Source organism: Narcine bancroftii, chromosome 3 (genome assembly GCF_036971445.1).
Source record: "Narcine bancroftii isolate sNarBan1 chromosome 3, sNarBan1.hap1, whole genome shotgun sequence".
Taxonomy (NCBI): Eukaryota; Metazoa; Chordata; class Chondrichthyes; order Torpediniformes; family Narcinidae; genus Narcine; species Narcine bancroftii.
Window position 1 is genome coordinate 109,193,489 of NC_091471.1, and position 17,697 is coordinate 109,211,185.

At 39.9% G+C, this 17,697-nt stretch overlaps 1 long non-coding RNA gene across 4 annotated transcripts in view; it reads left to right on the top strand.

The window, feature by feature from the left end:
- Positions 1–10,917, top strand: part of LOC138757464 (uncharacterized) — a 28,195-nt gene extending 17,278 nt beyond the window's left edge. For all 4 annotated transcript variants that reach the window (XR_011353621.1, XR_011353622.1, XR_011353623.1 and 1 more), the window contains one exon: positions 9,910–10,917. This is a non-coding gene — a long non-coding RNA (uncharacterized lncRNA). The remainder of the gene's footprint in view (positions 1–9,909) is intronic.
- Positions 10,918–17,697: the final 6,780 nt, after the last annotated feature.

The following is a 17,697-nucleotide window of genomic DNA, read 5'->3' on the forward strand; positions in this document are numbered from 1 at the left end:
CTGCCAGAAATTTCATGTAAAGATATTGGCACTAACACAGTGGGCAAACAGCCTATTTTGGTGCAGCGCAGAGACCTGGCTGGTTGTGTTCACCAAGACATTATTTGGAAGCTAAGTTTTAGCCTTGACAATTAGACAAAACCAAGGTTTTAATTTAAAAAAACTGTCGTCAAGGTCGAGAGATAGTTTGCACAGTTTTTAATGAAATGATGTAATTGTAATAGCTTGTTTGTCTTTCTGTATAAATATAATTGCTTATAATGGTAGACTTCAGAGTCGTTAAGTAATTGAGACTGTTGCCTGCTCTCCATACCATGTGAAATAAAGTCTGTAAAAGGATACTCAAGGTCTCAGAGAGTTTAATTTCATTGACAAGTCTCTAACCCTAAATTTCCAAGGCTGGATATATTTTCAATGGACTGAAATTGGCATCTTACTAATCAAATACTTTTTCTCTAGATTCCCTGTCCTTTTCTGTTGTTAATTTAAATCCTATTAGATAACAAACATGGTTCACTGAATATCCTGACATTTTAATGATGAAAGGGTTTTTTTTTGCCAGTTACTTAAACCAGGTCTTTTTATATATGAATGGAATCTAGTGATTATGTAACCTTTTGTGTTTGAGTTTCATCAACCTTGGTTGCAATGGAAACAGGCAGATTATGGAGCATGACTTCTCCTTTCCTCTCCCACTGACCTAGAATTCATTTGCTGTCCCAGTTCGGATGATCATTTGTCTTCCCTCTTTTGAGGTGGTTGTTCCAGGATTGAAACGTTTGTAATTCTTTTTCAACCTTTTGCCAAATGCCAACACACTTAGATTAGTTGATGTTACAGCACTGGAGAGATAGACCATGAGTAAACCTTGTTCCTTTCTATTTCAGCACTATGTAGTCTTGCTTTGGACCCAGTTGAAACTTTGAGGAATTTTCTGAAGCACTTTTTCTTTTTAAAATATTTGTATTGAGTTTAATATTAAAAAAATCTTTATACATGGTCTTCTCATTAATAACGTAAATCAAATCATATCATACATATCACACAAAAATTGTAACTCAAAAGTGTACCCATTTAAAACATCAAATTCTACAATTATATTGAGTTAACTGTTAATCCAGTCTTCATAATATAGCCAGAATTAATGTTGAATAGAAAATATGTAATTAAGAATTCCTTAAAAATAAGGGATTTTATTCTTTAAGGTATTTTTGTCTTATTCTGTGACATGATCAATAATGATCCATGGTTAAACCTATCTTTATCTGATTTATCTATACTAAAAAAAAAGAAAAGAGAAGAAATCCTAATAATCCAACCTCTCCCTCTAAGTAAGGTTAACGTGTATAAATTATATAGATATATAGACATCTGCAGCAATCATCAAAGACCCAGCACACACTTTGTTCTCACTGCTGCCATCAGGAAAGAGATATAGATGCCACAAAACTCACTCCACCAGGTTCAGGAACAGCTGCTACCCCTCCACCATCAGACTACTCAACAACAAACTGAATCAGGGACTAATTTAAGGACTCTTACTTGTGCACTTTATTTATTTTCTGTGCTCTCCCTGTATTGCACAGTCAGTTTGTTTACGCTTGTTATCTGTTTACAGTTCTTTCATTTGTTTACATGTTCATGCTGTGTGCTGTTTAATTTTTGCATTAACAATTAGTGGTAAACATAGAAACATAGAAGATAGGAGCAGGAGTAGGTCATTCGACCCGTCGAGCCTGCTCCGCCATTCAATGAGATCATGGCTGATCTTAAAGTTCAGTACCCCGTCCCCGCCTTCTCTCCGTAACCTTTAATACCCTTATACTGAAGAAATAGATCTAATTCCCTCTTAAATATATTTAATGAACCTGCCTCAACTGCCCTCTGTGGCAATGAATTCCACAGATTCACCACCCTCTGGGTAAAGAAATTCCTCCTCATCTCGGTCCTAAATGGTTTGCCTATTATCCTCAAACCATGGCCCCGGGTTCTGGATTTTCCCATCATTGGAAACATCCCATCTGCATCCATTCTGTCCAGTCCTGCCAGAATTTTATATGTCTCTATGAGATCCCCTCTCAATCTTCTAAACTCCAGCGAGTACAATCCCAATTTGCGCAATCTTTCCTCATAAGTCATTCCTGCCATTCCAGGTATCAGCCTGGTGAATCGCCTCTGCACTCCCTCCATTGCAAGAACATCCTTCCTTAGATAAGGTGACCAAAACTGCACACAATACTCCAGGTGGGGTCTCACCAAGGCCCTGTACAGCTGCAGTAAGGTATCCTTGTTCCTATACTCAAACCCTCTTGATATGAAGGCCAACATACCATTTGCCTTTTTAACCGCCTGCTGTACCTGCATGCTCGCCTTCAGAGACTGATATACAAGTACCCCTAGGTCTCTCTGCACTTCCCCATCTCTTAATCTATTGCCATTCAAATAGTAATCTGCCCTCCGGTTTGTATTACCAAAGTGGATAACCTCACATTTATCCACATTGTAGTGCATTTGCCATGTATCTGCCCAGTCCCTCAATTTATCCAAATCACACTGGAGCTTCCTGACCCCCTCTTCCATGCACACAACCCCTCCTAGCTTAGTGTCATCTGCAAATTTGGAGATATTACATCCAATCCCCTCATCCAGATCATTAATGTAAATTGTGAACAGCTGGGGTCCCAGTACAGATCTCTGTGGTACCCCACTGGTCACTGCCTGCCACTCAGAAAACGAGCCATTTATCCCAACTCTCTGTCTTCTACCTGCTAGCCAGTTCTCAATCCACATCAATACTTTGCCCCCAATCCCATGAGCCTTGATTTTGTAAGCCAGTCGTTTATGCGAGACCTTATCGAAGGCCTTTTGGAAGTCCAGGTACATCACATCCACTGGCTCTCCCCCATCTATTTTACCTGTCACCATCTCAAAGAATTCCAATCGATTTGTCAAGCACGATTTACCTTTTGTAAATCCATGTTGACTCCGTCCGATCCCTTCTCTGCTAGTCATATGCTATTACATCCTTAATAATGGATTCCATCATTTTGCCCACTACTGATGTAAGGCTCACCAGCCGATAATTCCCCGCTTTTTCTCTACCCCCCTTTTTAAATAGTGGGGTAACATTAGCTACCCTCCAATCCATGGGTACTGATCCTGAGTCTATCGAGTTCTGGAAAATAATTCTTAAAGCATTTGCTATCTGAATGGCCACTTCGTTGAGTACCCTAGGATGTAGATTATCAGACCCTTGGGATTTATCTGCCTTCAATCCCATCAATTTCCCCAAGACCATGTCCTTAGAGATACTGATTTCTTTCAGTTCCTCCCTTGCATTAGTCTCTATGTTTCCCAACATCCTTGGGAGGTTATTTGTATCCTCTCTTGTAAAAACAGAACTAAAGTAAGAATTTAATTGGTCTGCCATTTCCTTATTCCCCATAATATATTTCCCTGATTCCGACTGCAAAGGACCTACTATGGATTTCACCAATCTTTTCCTCTTGACATATTTATAAAAGCTTTTGCAGTCGGTTTTTATATTTGCCGCAAGCTTACTTTCGTAATTTATTTTTGCTCTCTTGATTAATCCCTTTGTCCTCCTTTGGTGCATCTTGAACTGCTCCCAGTCTTCGGTTGCGGTATTTTTTTTGGCCAATTGATATGCTCTCTCTTTGGACCCAATGCTGTCTCTAATTTCCCTTGTTATCCACGGTTGAGTCACCTTTTTTGGTTTATTTTTATGCGATTTTTGCAATTTCTCCATTAGATCTGTGAATGCTTTCCATTGTCTATCCACAATCAACTCCCCCATAAACACCACCCAATCAATCTTACTCAACTCCCGTCTCATACCATCATAATTTCCTTTATTTAAATTCAGGACCTTAGTCTCGGTTTTAATTTAATCACTCTCCATGTCGAGTGAGAATTCGATCATATTGCGATCGCTCCTACCCAAAGGGCCTCGCACAACAAGATTGTTGATTAGCCCCTTATCATTGCATAATACCCAATCTAAAATGGCCTGCTCCCGAGTTGGTTCCTCGACATATTGGTCTAGATAACCGTCCCGTAAACATTCAAGGAATTCCTCCTCCTCTGTATTTTTACCAATTTGACTAGTCCAACCTATATGCAAATCAAAGTCTCCCATGATGACAGCTGTTCCCTTATTGCACGCTTTTCTAATTTCTCTTTTAATGCCTTCTCTCATCTCTACACTACTATTTGGAGGCCTATATACTACCCCCACTAACGTTTTCCGCCCCTTGCTATTCTTCAGTTCTACCCATATAGATTCCGCATCTTCTGAGTTAATATCCTTCCTGTCAATCGTGTCAGTCCCTTCTCTCACCATCAATACTACCCCACCCCCTTTTCTTTCTTGCCGATCCCTCCTAAATATCAACCACACCTGCAGAAAAAGGGAATCTCATGGTTGTATGTGATGTCATGTCATGTCTGACAATAAATCTGAAATAATTTATTAATGGGCCCCATATCAAATTGAAACTTTACATCTTTTATGTTATATCTAATTTTTTTTCCAAACTTAGGTAAGACATGATATCATGTAATCATTGAGTAGGTGAAGAGCTATATTTCCATTTCATCAGAATTGTTCATCTAGCTATCAGCAAGGTGAAAGCCAAGATGAAACTGATATTCATGACTTCTGTCATTCCATCAAGATATGACTCTCAGACGGTGATAGGCTCCATCTTGGTTGTGGTCCTCTTTTTTTGGATTGTGTCTTTCAACATTATTAACTTCCTTTCCACACTCAAAGGGTCAAGGTATGATGGGACTAAAGGAGGAAAGAAATCTCACAATGTTTATGTCCTGTTGTAGGCAGAAAAGCACAACCCTTTGGTTATGACCTTTAGTGCCTGTTTAAGATTCACTACCAGAACACAATTCAAATAACTTTAATTCAACGTTAATTTGTATTGATCGGTTCATTTCACTCAAGGCTACAGAGGAAGTTTAATGTGGGAAATGTCAGGTAGCAGGGGAAGCTCATTAGGGACTCCAAATGCCACAGTTTATTAATGCAATGTTGTGAGTGACTTAAAATATGCAACCGTGTTGTATTTTTCTCTGAATGAAAATTGAAGTAGTTTTGTTTTCCAGTTATTGCAAATTTTGAAGGACACAAACTATATAAAATGCAAAAAGTAAGAATAACAGTGAAAAGGGAAGAAGGAAAATCACTGGAGAAGAAAGAAGAAGGCCTTACCTGCACATTGGAGAAGAGAGTCACCGTGGAGAGGAGTGGCTGATCTCCGGTGTTGGTGAGTCCCAAGAGGAGCGGTGTCCTCCCGACCGGCAGACTTCAAAAATGGCTCTCAGAGCCAAGAAGAGGTGCACAACTGCGCATGTGCATGCACAGTGCGCAAGTAAAAGAAAAGGTTAACGCCGGCGGGAGGGGGACTCAGCTGAGGATCAGCCAGCTGCGGAGCGGTCAGCTGAGAGACACCCAATATCGGGGCGTTCGGCTGGGAGAAGTAAACAAGAAAGAAGAAAAGAAGAGTGGTGAGAAAGAAAATGAAGGGCTGGAAGAGGGTGAGCAGGAATGGGGCGACCAATAGGGGGACGACCTGTGGCAGGAGGCCCAGCAGTGGGTCGGCCTGCAGCAGGGGGCCCAGCAGCGGGTCGACCTGCAGCAGGAGGCCCAACAATAGGAGACACAGCAGCTGGAGGCCCAGCAAGGATACAGAAGCAGCTCACCAGAGAAGGATGAAGATATTCAGATTCAGAGAAGAGAAGAAGATGACACAGACAAAGATACAGACACAGAAGAAGAGGAGGAAGAAGGCCAAGAAATGCAAAGGAAAGAAGAAGGTAAAATAGAAGGACAAAGTTTAGATAAAGCCTTTTTCGAAGAACAAATGAGGTAATTAAAAGAATGGCTATCATTAGAATTTAGTTCAATCAAAAGAAAAATGGAAAGAGCTGAAGACAGAATGCAAAGCTTAGAGTTGGTCATGACTGAAATAGGGAAAAGAGTAGAAAATGTGGATGAACGAGAAGCTGCTGTAGAAATGGAGATAAATGATTTAAGAGGGAAGTTGGAAGAGAGCAAAATAAAAATTAAAGACAAAATTTATTGTCACAAAAAATGGATGTATTGGAAAACTACAGTAGGCGAAACAACGTAAAAATAGTGGGCCTGAAAGAAGGCAAAGAAGGGTCAGATATGAAGGAATTTATAAAAGGATGGATCCCGAAGATGCTGGGAATGACAGATTCACATGAAGAAATAGAAATTGAAAGGGCGCATAGAACACTAGTACCGAAACCGCCACCACATCAAACACCAAAATCCATATTGGTAAAATTTCTAAGATATACGACAAGAGAAAACATACTGGAGCTGGAAAGAAAGAAGGTTAGAGAAGACAATAAGCCATTGGAATATAAGGGACAAAAAATATTTTTTTACCTGGACGTAAGCTTCGAACTTTTAAAGAAGAGGAAGGAATTCAACACGGCGAAAACAATCTTATGGAAGAAAGGGTATAACTTTATACTAAGACATCCAGCAGTACTCAAAGTATTCATTCCTGGGGAACGGAATAGACTGTTCTCAGACCCAAAGAAAGCCCAAGAATTTGCTGAACATTTGCAGGACAGGAGAAGAGAGGAGGAGGAGTGACAAGAAGGATGACCGTCAAGAAAATATACAAAAATATGTAAAAATATAAAGTAAAGATAATGTATATATAAAGATTTAAAGATGGATAAGAGAAGGGAAAAAAAAAGAGAGAGAGAGCTTTGTTATAAGTATAGGAAAATAGTGTTGTCAGTGGGGGGGGAGAATAATGGTCACTGCGAAATCGGTTGACGCTTGTGAGTAAGTTCGCAAACTGAATGGAAAGGGGAGTTGAGGTTGCCGTCAAGGATCAAGGGGCAATCCAAGGAGGGGAGGTTCATTTGGGGTTAAAGGGTTATTGCTTGTGGGGATTGTTGGGGTATTTCATGTCTTAAGTGCATTGTCATATATTGAGATTAAAAAGGAAAACTTAAAGAACAGTAATGGAAAAAAAGGGGATGGAGGTGGTGAAGAGGCGGAAAAGAAGTGAAAATAAAGATATAAGATGGCCATGTTGGGCTACGTGACTATAAACATTAATGGAATATATAACCAAGTTTAAGTGTATCCCATTGGAAAAAAAAATCACATATAATTTAAAAGACAAAGTTACAATGTTTGAATAAACCTGGGAACCATATGTGGAACATAACAGAAAGAGCAGGCCGAGGACCACCACCACCAAAAATGATAAGAAGATAAACACGATCAGATTTAATGTGAATAAGTAGATGATACGTCCTTTTTGTTTGTATTCCTTTTGTATAAAGATATTGTTTTATTGTATTTTATATGTTCAATATTTACTGTTTATGGAGGGGGATTGTAAGGGGGAAGGGAGGAATGGGGAAAAAAAGAGAAAATGTCACTGAGAATATTTAAAGAGATGCATTGTAAATATATTGGTTGATATGGTTCATAGTGCGATAAATAAAGAATTACAAAAAATATATATAAAATGCAGTTAACGTTAACGTAAGCATCTGTGAGAATGTACAATACAAAATCAAGCAAGCACTAATGCCCACTAATGCTATATTCACTTTAAATTTAAAACCATTTATTCAGAGATAACCAGACTGGAAAATAATACTGAATATTCCATTTGAATTTGGTATTATTAACCATTTGGATCAAGTTGGATAATTTGGGGTAAAACACAGGATTCTGTTGACACTGTGATTAAGTGAATAAACACACAGATGCTGGAGAAACTCAACAGGACAAACAGTGCCTTTATGTAGCAAAGGCAAAGGTACATCACCAATGTTTCGGGCTTGAGCCCATCATCAAAGCAAGCTCTCAACCAAATGGATATGCAATACTTCCTAACACATTACCTTGACAGTATCCATGTAAAAATTCTTTGCTATTTCATTGCATTCAACATATTTAAAATTTCTATTTTTTTTGTTTATTTCTTTCTTTTTCAATATTTTTATTAACGTGGAAATTTCGCATCCGAAAATACAGAGTACATATTAAAAGTCAAAAAGATACGTGTAAATCGTGTCATTTCATCCAAGGTACCCCACATTTTAATCAAACAAATTATATTGATATTTAATTATTTTATTATTTTTTAAAAAAGGAAAATCTAAACTCACTGCCAAGAAAGAAGCAATTTGGCCAAAAAAAAGGAAGACAGAATTCTTATCAGAGAGATAAATTACCTCATTACCTTCATAACTAATCAAAGATTATAAAAGTAATTCGAAAAGGGTCCCCACAGTGTATGAAAATTTGAATTCAAATCTGAAATTGAGCATCTAATCTTCTCTAAATTTAAACCTGACATGACCATGAATAGGCGGGGTAATGTCCCTCCATCTGAGCAATACCATCTGCCTAGCCTAAGAGAAATAAAAGCTAATACATGCAGATCCGATGTTGTTAGTTATGTCATTGTCCTGGGTAAACTTGTACCTCTCACTTTGTTCGTTTTAGATTGGTCACAGTGTTTGAGCTACCAAAAGAAAACAGACACCACACCAAGAGCACTTCAGTTTATACAAATGTTTATTACAAATTTAAAAGCTGATTTCAAACTACAATATGCTAGCCCTTCCCAACTATACTTATCAACGCCTGGACTGGTCCCAACTGCCGAAGCGAGGCAACGACTGCACACTTGTTAGGTTGCCGGGGCGCCGGTAGCAGCTTCTCCACCTCCCTCGACTGGGATGTTGGCTGGACTCTAGAGGTTCTTCTTCTTGCCGAGAGAGGTTGCCACCTCTCGGAGAGTCTCAAACTTCAGCAGCGGGACTACAGCTTATATTACCCAAAAACTGCTTACCCAAGCATCTATTCCCAACACAGTAAGAAAGATAAGTGAGCAAGCTAGCATGCTAGGCTTCTATCGAATAACGTAATTTTCAGCTTATCACTTTGAAATACAATGGTTTATTTTGCATCAAGGTTAGGCCTCTGACAGTCTGTGACCAAAATAAGCAGGAATATTAAATGTTCTTGGTACACAGATGTCCTTTCGTCAGATAACTGCATCTCTGGCCCCTCGGTGGAATTTAGCTTATGTCTGCTGATTCTAAAAAAACGAGCAGGTTCTCAGCCTTGCAGAAGCAAAGGCTGCAAAAGTAAAAAAAACGCGGTTTAAATCTTCCATTACAGTCATTCTTTCCAACAATACCAAATAAACCAGTAAGGGATTAGTCTTAAAATTAAATTGCCAGTCGCAATTTAAAAGCTGATTTCAAACTACAATATGCTAGCCCTTCCCAACTATACTTATCAACGCCTGGACTGGTCCCAACTGCCGAAGCGAGACAACGACTGCACACTTGTTAGGTTGCTGGGGCGCCGGTAGCAATTTAAAGTAGTCCATAGGGGTCACGTATCCAAAGTCAAACTATCTTATGTGGATGTATCTCCTCATTGTGACCATTGCAGCAATGGGGATGGTTCATTCATTCATATGTTCTGGACATGTCAGAATGTTGAGAAATGTTGGAACAAATTATCTCTGCACTTTTTAAAGCTTTTGTTTTGTTTATTTCAAATCTGATATTATATTGTTGGGAAACTAATTTGGTTGAGTTTAAAGCCAAGCTAGGTTTGGCATTTCAAAAAATACACATTTTTGCCGTATTCAGAAATTAATTTAGGAGGAGTGATTACTAATACCAGCCGTACACATGCAGGTTTAATGTGGTTTGCTCCTTTATGAAGCATCCTGTAGATAATGATTTACAACAGCATCCAGTTTGCCAAGATTTCTTAACAGTCTTTCTAAGATGGCAGATGCTGGAGCTCTAAAATGAAACCTGGTGTTCTTGTCTATTTGTTTTCAGGAACTAGGTATGATGGACAGAACAAACAGCTATTGCCTATCCCTAATTCCGCTTGTGATGAGAGGCGAGCAGCCGCCTTTGACTACTGCAGCCTTTCTGGTACCGCTGTACTGTTGATTATGGAGTTCCAGGATTTGGACCAGCAGCAATGAAGCGCTGACTGCACATTCTCAAGTCAGAGTGCCATGCAAAGTGGAGGAGAACTGGTTGTTGGTGGTGTGCAAATAACATAGCTGGTGAAGCATAAAAATCATTTAAGATTAATGTCATTTCATCATTCCTTCTGTTACCATGAGTAGATTTGTCCTTTTATGATATTGAGCTGAGTGACAAAGTGACCTGTTTGCATGTTCTCCCTGGGTTTCTTTTGATTTCCTCCCATATTCCAAGACATACATTTTGGTGGGTAACTTGGCTGCTTTAATTTGTACCTAATCTACAGGTGAGCAGTAGAATCTGGGGAAGCCGATGAGTAGGTGGGGAAAATAAAATAAAATGGGATTAATGGAGGGATGGTATAAATGGGCATTTGTTGGGCAGTGATGATTCGGTGTCTAATGGGCCTGTTTCCATGCTGTATGACTCTCAATAATTTAGGTCAAATTCTTCTTAAGGCTAAGTATGGGTTTGAGTTTAGATGGGTTTGGCATCTTCTATACCAGAACTGAAGATACTTGTAGCATTTCACAGCCTTCTGCCCACCATTGAGTGAGAGATGACTGAGGTGTTCTGTTGAAAGGAAGTCAACCCACTTTATTTTCTCTCATCAACGGCCAGTAAGCAAAGAGTGGTACATGTGGCTTTGCATGGGTTACCAGCTTCCCTATGGGCCAGTGTGCGAGTGACATTGTTTGTGGGCACCAGATGTCAATTCTTATATAGGATCAAAATGGTGTGTGATCACAGGCAATAAACAGCTGACTAACCTATGCCCCCTTTGAGCACAGGCTGGTAAACTTCTCAAAAATATTAATGCTTGTTAAGGTCTCCAATGTTCATTAACAGTCAACAGCTGTTATAAATCTTGAATTAAAAGATTAAAAAATATAGAGAATCTTGATTGTAGGTGGAAAATTTCTATAGTACTTAAAGAAAACCTAAAAGCAATAATCTCTGTTAATCGTTACACATTAATCAAAATCACACATAGCTACTCAGTCAGGTTATCTCAAGGGTTCAGTGAAATTCTGGTAATAGAACTTGTTCAAGATATTTTCTTATTCAGTGAGCATGCTGTTTGGTTGTAAGCAGACTATAATTCACATTCAGCCTCACCCTAGCCATGAAAGAGGCCGAAGACAGACAGGTCAGTGAGGGAATTGTGTGTGTGTGTGGAGGGGATGGATTTATAATGGCTGACAAAGGGGAGCTGCAGCTGGCAGATGAGTACAGATTCTCAGCAAAGTAGTTGTACCAATATAATGAAGGGCAAATCAACAGCACCAAATGATGCAGACGATTCTAGAGAAGGTAGATGTGAAATACTGCCTCACCTGGGTAGACTGTTTAAATTCCTGGATAGATGTGAGTGGGTGGTGTAGGGACAGTGTTGGCCTCCTACTGTTGTAGTGGGAAGTCCTGGGGAGGAGGAGTGCTGGAGGGGTGAGTGGGAGGGAACAGTGAACAAGGGAATCATGAAAAGAATGGTCCAGACACAGAACAGAAAGGGGTGGGCTGATGGAATCAAGTTGTAGCTGGCAGGTGTCAAAGAATAATGTACTGCAGTGAAAGATAAGAATCAAGGGAAATCTCACTCTTGTGTTTGGAATAGGTAGGGTGAAAGCTGGTGTGGGACATGGAGGAGATGTTCATGAGGATTGTACCAACTGCAGGGAGGGGGGAGCCTTGTTTCCAGAAGAAAGAGGACATTTCAGATGTCCTAGAGTGGAAAGCCTCATCTTGAAAATAGATGCAACAGAATCGGAGAAACTGAGAAGAAGGGATGGTGTCCTCGCAAGAAACAGGGTGGGAAGAGGTGAATTGAGGGAGGCAGTGGACTTATGATAAATGTCAGTAAATAGTCTCCTGAGACGCAAGGATTCAGTAAGTAGAGAAGTGTTGAAAATGGTCCAAGTGAATTTGACAGTAGAGAAGTTGTTAGTGGTAAAGTTGATGAAATTGGCGTGTTCTACGTGGGTGCACAATGCAGCACCAAGGCAGTTGTTTAGGTAATGGAGAAAAAGATAATAGTACCAGAGTAGGTTTGGAATGTCAGATGCTCTACAACAAAAAGACAAGCATAGCTGGGGACACTAGAAACCACTGACTCTGTGTTCCAGAGAGAAATAGAGGCCTCTAAGGCCAGTTTGAAGGGAAATGAAAGTGTAAAAGGACTGGACATCGTGGTGAAGATATGGCATTTGGGGCCAGAGGAGTGGAACTTGTTAAAATGGTGGAGAGCATGCAACAAGTCACAGATGCAGGTGGAAAGGGACTGGACAGGAGAAACAATATAGAGTTGAGGTATGAGGAGATAAGTTTAGTGGGGCAAGAGCAGGCTGAACCAGTTGGTCTGCCAGAGTAGTCTTGTTTGAGAATTGTCGGGGGAAGATAGAAACAGGTGGTCTGGGATTAATAAACTATCAAGTTAAAGGCTGCAGAGTAATGATCTCGTGAAATGATGAGATGTGTTGGTGGTCTGATGATCACTGGTGGAGTCTTTCCAGGAGTGGATGTGATAAAACATCTAAGTGCTGCTGTCTGGTCTCTGAAAGGTAGAGATCAGTCTGCCAGATTATAATGCCATTGGCTTTGTGTGCAGAAATGATGTCTAAATTGGGATTAGGGCAGAATGAGTGTTTGGAGTGGGTGGGGTGAGTGGAATAATCCTGGTGGTTGGTATCACAGCAGCAACTAGAAATGAAAAAGGTTGAGAAAAGGCCAAAGAACAAGGTGACTAAGAGGAGGAGGAAGTGATGAAGACAGGACTTAGGGTCATATATAGGAAATGAAGGTCCCTTACAAAGAAATAGGTGTGGAGGCAGTGGAAGAAGAACTTGAGATCATAGCAGGACAGAACCTCATTGAGGTGTGGGCACAAGCATACAAAGATCAAGCTTCTTCTGAGGACAGACCACTTAACATCAGATAGGGAAGATCATAGAAGATGGTGAAGACAAACCAGGGGTTGGAGATGGGGCCGGATATGGGGTCAGGAGGGTTTTGTGACAGAAGGCTTGGGGGGAGCAGGAGTTTTAATGTGGTGGGGCAATAGTCTCAGAAAAGAGAGGGAAGGAGAATCAGAAGGATTCTAGTGTATCAGTGAGAATTGAAGAGACATGGCAGGATTTGCAGCAGGAGAAGAGCAGCTGGGAGCCCCATGTGATGTCTGGGCTTTTGGCCTGAGGAAGAGGCTAGAACTTGGATCTCCGGAGCTTCCCACTGTTTGGGTGGTGGCTACATAGCCCTAAATTAATACTTACTTTCTATCTAGCGCACCACTTAATTCGCTTCATAGAGATCGACAATTCAAAACCACCAAGTTTGTCTTCACAATACAAGCTTATTTACCTCTGTAAAGATTCTGTTACTACAAGCATTGTACTCACAAAGTCATGATGGGCAGACTCATTCATTACTGGGATTGTCCAAGAGACAGGTTGGACTGGATGATGAATACTCCCCATTCCAGCCTCCATGTAACTGTAAAGCCTACTTCTTTCTGGGGTAACTAATTATCCCTTCAGCTGCACCATTATCTCATTATGTTCCTACATGATCAGTCCCCATTAGGTTAACCTTTCTATTTAATGCACAGTAATTGGTCAGTAGGTCACTAGTAAGTATATCACGTCTACCTCCACCACTTGTTGATCTGCAGGTTGCGTGATTGTTTTGTTAAGCGCCTTCACTCTGTCTGCTGCAAGAATAAAGATCTTCCATTAGTCAGCCAATTCAATGCTATTCACCATCACCATACAAATATGTCTGTACATGGCCCCATATATTGCCAGGTTGAACCAAACATAACCTGAGGAAAAGCACCTTGTATTCTGTCTCAGACGGCATCAACTTCGAGTTTATGGTAACCTACTGCCACCATTCTTTTGCTTCCCCACATCCCCCAACTCCCCTCTTCCAGCTCCCCAGTCCTTTCCCCCTCTCCCACTTTCTCCTATCAGAAAGAACATCTTTCTCAGTCTCAGCCCTTAGTCCATCGTCTCTCACTTACTTTCATTTCTTCCCCCTCCAACCTGTATCCACTTATTGTCTGCTGGCCTGTGCTCCTCCCATCCCTCTGTACATGCACACACACTCACACACAACTGCCTGATTTTCAGCATACTTGAAAGGCTCAGGCCCGAAACATTGACTGCCTATTGCTTTCCATGGATGCTGTATGACCTGCAGAGTTTCTCTAGCACCTTTATGTACTGGAGCCTGTTGACCTTGGGCCTTACCTCTCAAGTAGTTGCTAGTTCCTTTCTCCTTTGTCTCTCATATTGGCTCATTTGGTTACCCCTCAGAAGTCCAAGCAACAAATTCAATTTCAAGTATATTCTCAACTATACCAAAGTACAGTGAACAAGTTTGTTTTGTGGCGCATCCAGCATGTCAACCCATACAAACATACCACAAATAAAACACAATAACAAAGAAAATAGTTAAAATAAAGCAAGGGCAACATTATTGGTGTGAGGTGCATTCTAAAGTCTGATAGCAGCAGAAAAAAAATTGTCCTTGAATCTACTGGTGTGTGATCTCACACTTGAGAATATTCTTCCTGAAAGGTGGAGGGAGAAGAGAGTGACCGGGATGGGATGAGTCCTTTAATATATTGGCTGCTTTTCCAAGACAGTGGGAAATGTGCATATAATCAGTGAAGGAGAGAGACATTTATGTGACAATTTGAGCTGCATTTACAAAATTATTACCATGTCTTTATTGGACCAACTTATTCTGCCCCATTCAGTGCCCCATTCAGTGTACGTATCATCTTTCACCCTGCTTCAGTTCAATCCTATTTATGATTCCTCTCTGAACTTAGGTCATATATAGTCCATGAGTTTTATTTTATCTACAGCTAATACACTCGAGCATGGAGAAACTGTGAACACAGATGGCCTGTGGCAGCAAAACTTGGGACAGCCATTAATTTTAACAAATCACAATTTACCATATACAATCAACAATCATTATTTTAAATGGGATATGTTTTGTGCATTACACAATTGTTGAAAATGCTGCTGCTTTCTGTCCTTATAGGTCAATGCCATTTGATATTTTGAACATTTTCTGCAGATTCTGACAGTTTTGATTTGTACACATGGTGTAAAGCAGAATAAATCTAAAATTTTCGGATGCCAGGTTTGGGTTCATTTTGAATTCAGAAACCTGTCAATTTAAATATACTGCCGCTGACAAGTACTGTATATGTCTTTTTATTGTCATTTCTGAAACACTGATATAGAACTAAATTTGTGTGAATAGATATTATTTTCTGTAATGTTCCCAATGAAAATACATTATCAGTATAAGAACGCCTCTGATAATGACTGGTATAATCATATTTTGGCATATAGTAACTTTAAATGTCAGAAAAAAAGTCTGTGACAAGTGCAATGAAATTGCTGTAACCAAAACACAGGGGAAGAAGGTATATTTTACTCTCAGAAAGATATGTTTTCCTCTCAATATCAGAGCAAACAATTATGCAAAATGTCATCTGCACATTTTTTTTCTTATTCTTTCATTGCTTGAACTGGGGCTTTGAATCTCTAAGAATGTGTGAAATTCTTTATTGTGAATAATTATCAGTCAGCCTCTGCTTCAGTGGCAATTGTTTTCCATTCTGATTAAGTGGTGAAAACCAATGGATGATGTTAAGCAAAGTCAAAGCAAGGGCACTCAAGCTTTTTCCAAAGGCATTTTTTTTTAAATTTAATTGAGGAAAATGTTGATGCTTTTAGTTCCTGTTTTAGTTATTAGTACCAAGGCATTAGTGATATTCTTGTTACCGTGATTCATGTGGTCAAAGTAGTTCTTGGCAGGTTGGGAAACATCTGTGGAAAGAGAAACAATAGCTCCTTTTACACTTGCATCCCACTAAATTGGCCGTTCAGTGACCTGGGATAGGAACGGGGGTTTGGCTTTTCACACTTGAGAACTCCTAACTCCTAACTGGGACACTTGCAAGGAGCCATCCCCAGGATTAGGACTGTTCTAGTTTCTACTGGTGACGTCATGACACATCGAGCGATGGTGGATCTGGCCTAAATCCTGATCAGTGTATTACGATCATATATTTAAACAAAATTAATCATGCATCATTATAACATAATTAAGTTTTATGTACAGCACAGTATGAGCCCTTCAGCCCCTGTTGTGGTTGTGCCAACCTATATAAACCTTTATAAGGGACTGTGGGAAAGTGCAAGCAGTAAATATCAATAGCGGACAATTTTTAAATAGGGTGGGAAAGTTAGTAGGGCTTTAGTGTGGGAAAGTTGGATAAAATTTATAAATACTGTGAGGAAAAAATGATGGTGGGCCTGCCCTCCCAGAATGCCATGCGGCAGAGAAAGGGCTGTACGTCCAGCTGCATGCATGGAGCATTCATAGAGGGGTTTCTCTGCCGCACGGCATTCTGGAAAGTCAGGTCCGCCATTGCTTTTTTCCATAGTCTTTATAAATTGTGTGCTATGGTGATACCAATATTCCCACGCTGTTTAAAAATTGCCCACTATTGCAATTTATTGCTATTTATTTTCCCTCTCTCTTTCCTGCTGTGGCTTTCCAACGCCAAAGTTTATACCTCCATTTTAATCTTCTTCCTTCAGGTTCCTGCACTCATGCAAAAACTTGGGTAATTTCACTCCCACAATGCAATTATCTGTTTCACACATGCCTGATTGCAATACCGGCATTTGCAGACACTGGGGATTGTATTGGGGTCGAGGCCGTCAATCCTTGGCATGAGATGACATCATCTGATGCTGGTGTTGAGCTGATTTTGTTTTCACACTAGGCACTTTAAAGCTGGTTGGCAGTTAATTCCTGGGTTCACTTGCAAATGTGAAAAGGGCTATAGTTACCATTTCAGGTTGAAGTCCCTTTGTTGGAACTGGAAGAAAAAAAAAATTCTCTGCAACTTAAAAAGCCAATTTCTTGTTTTCCTCACTTCCAGTTCTTTGACCTGAAATTTTAACTTTGTTTTTCTCCCATAAATGCTGCCGGATCTGCTGAGTATTCGCAGCAAGTTCTGCTTTTATTGTAACACTAAATGTCTACTCCAAAGTCCATAAGAAGGGACCAAGACTGGAAAAGAATTTTAGAAAGTGTGGATGAAACCCACAATGATTTACTAATACTTTCTCTTTTATCCCTTCTCAATTCTACCGCATTATGATACATTCACTGAACCATGGGATCAAGCAGATTCATAAATAAATAATTCACTTTATGTTCTGATCTACAGTGCCCTCCATAATGTTTGAGACAAAGACACTTTTTCCTTTATTTGCCCCTCTTCTTCACAGTTTTAAATTTGTAATCAAACAATTCACATGTGATTAAAGTGCACATTCCAGATTTTATTCACAGTTATTTGTATACATTTTGGTTTGACCATGTAGAAATTGGTATACATAGTTTCCTCATTTCAGAGTACCATAATGTTTGAGACATTTGGTTCCACAGGTGTTTGTGAATACTTAGGTATGTTTAATTGGTGCACGTATAAGAGAGCACAAATATCCCTGACAGACAGAGGCTTCAGGGAGTAGAGTTGGATACAGTTAAGATTACTCGAGAAATTGTGCTAGGTAAATTGAATGGATTAAAGAGAGA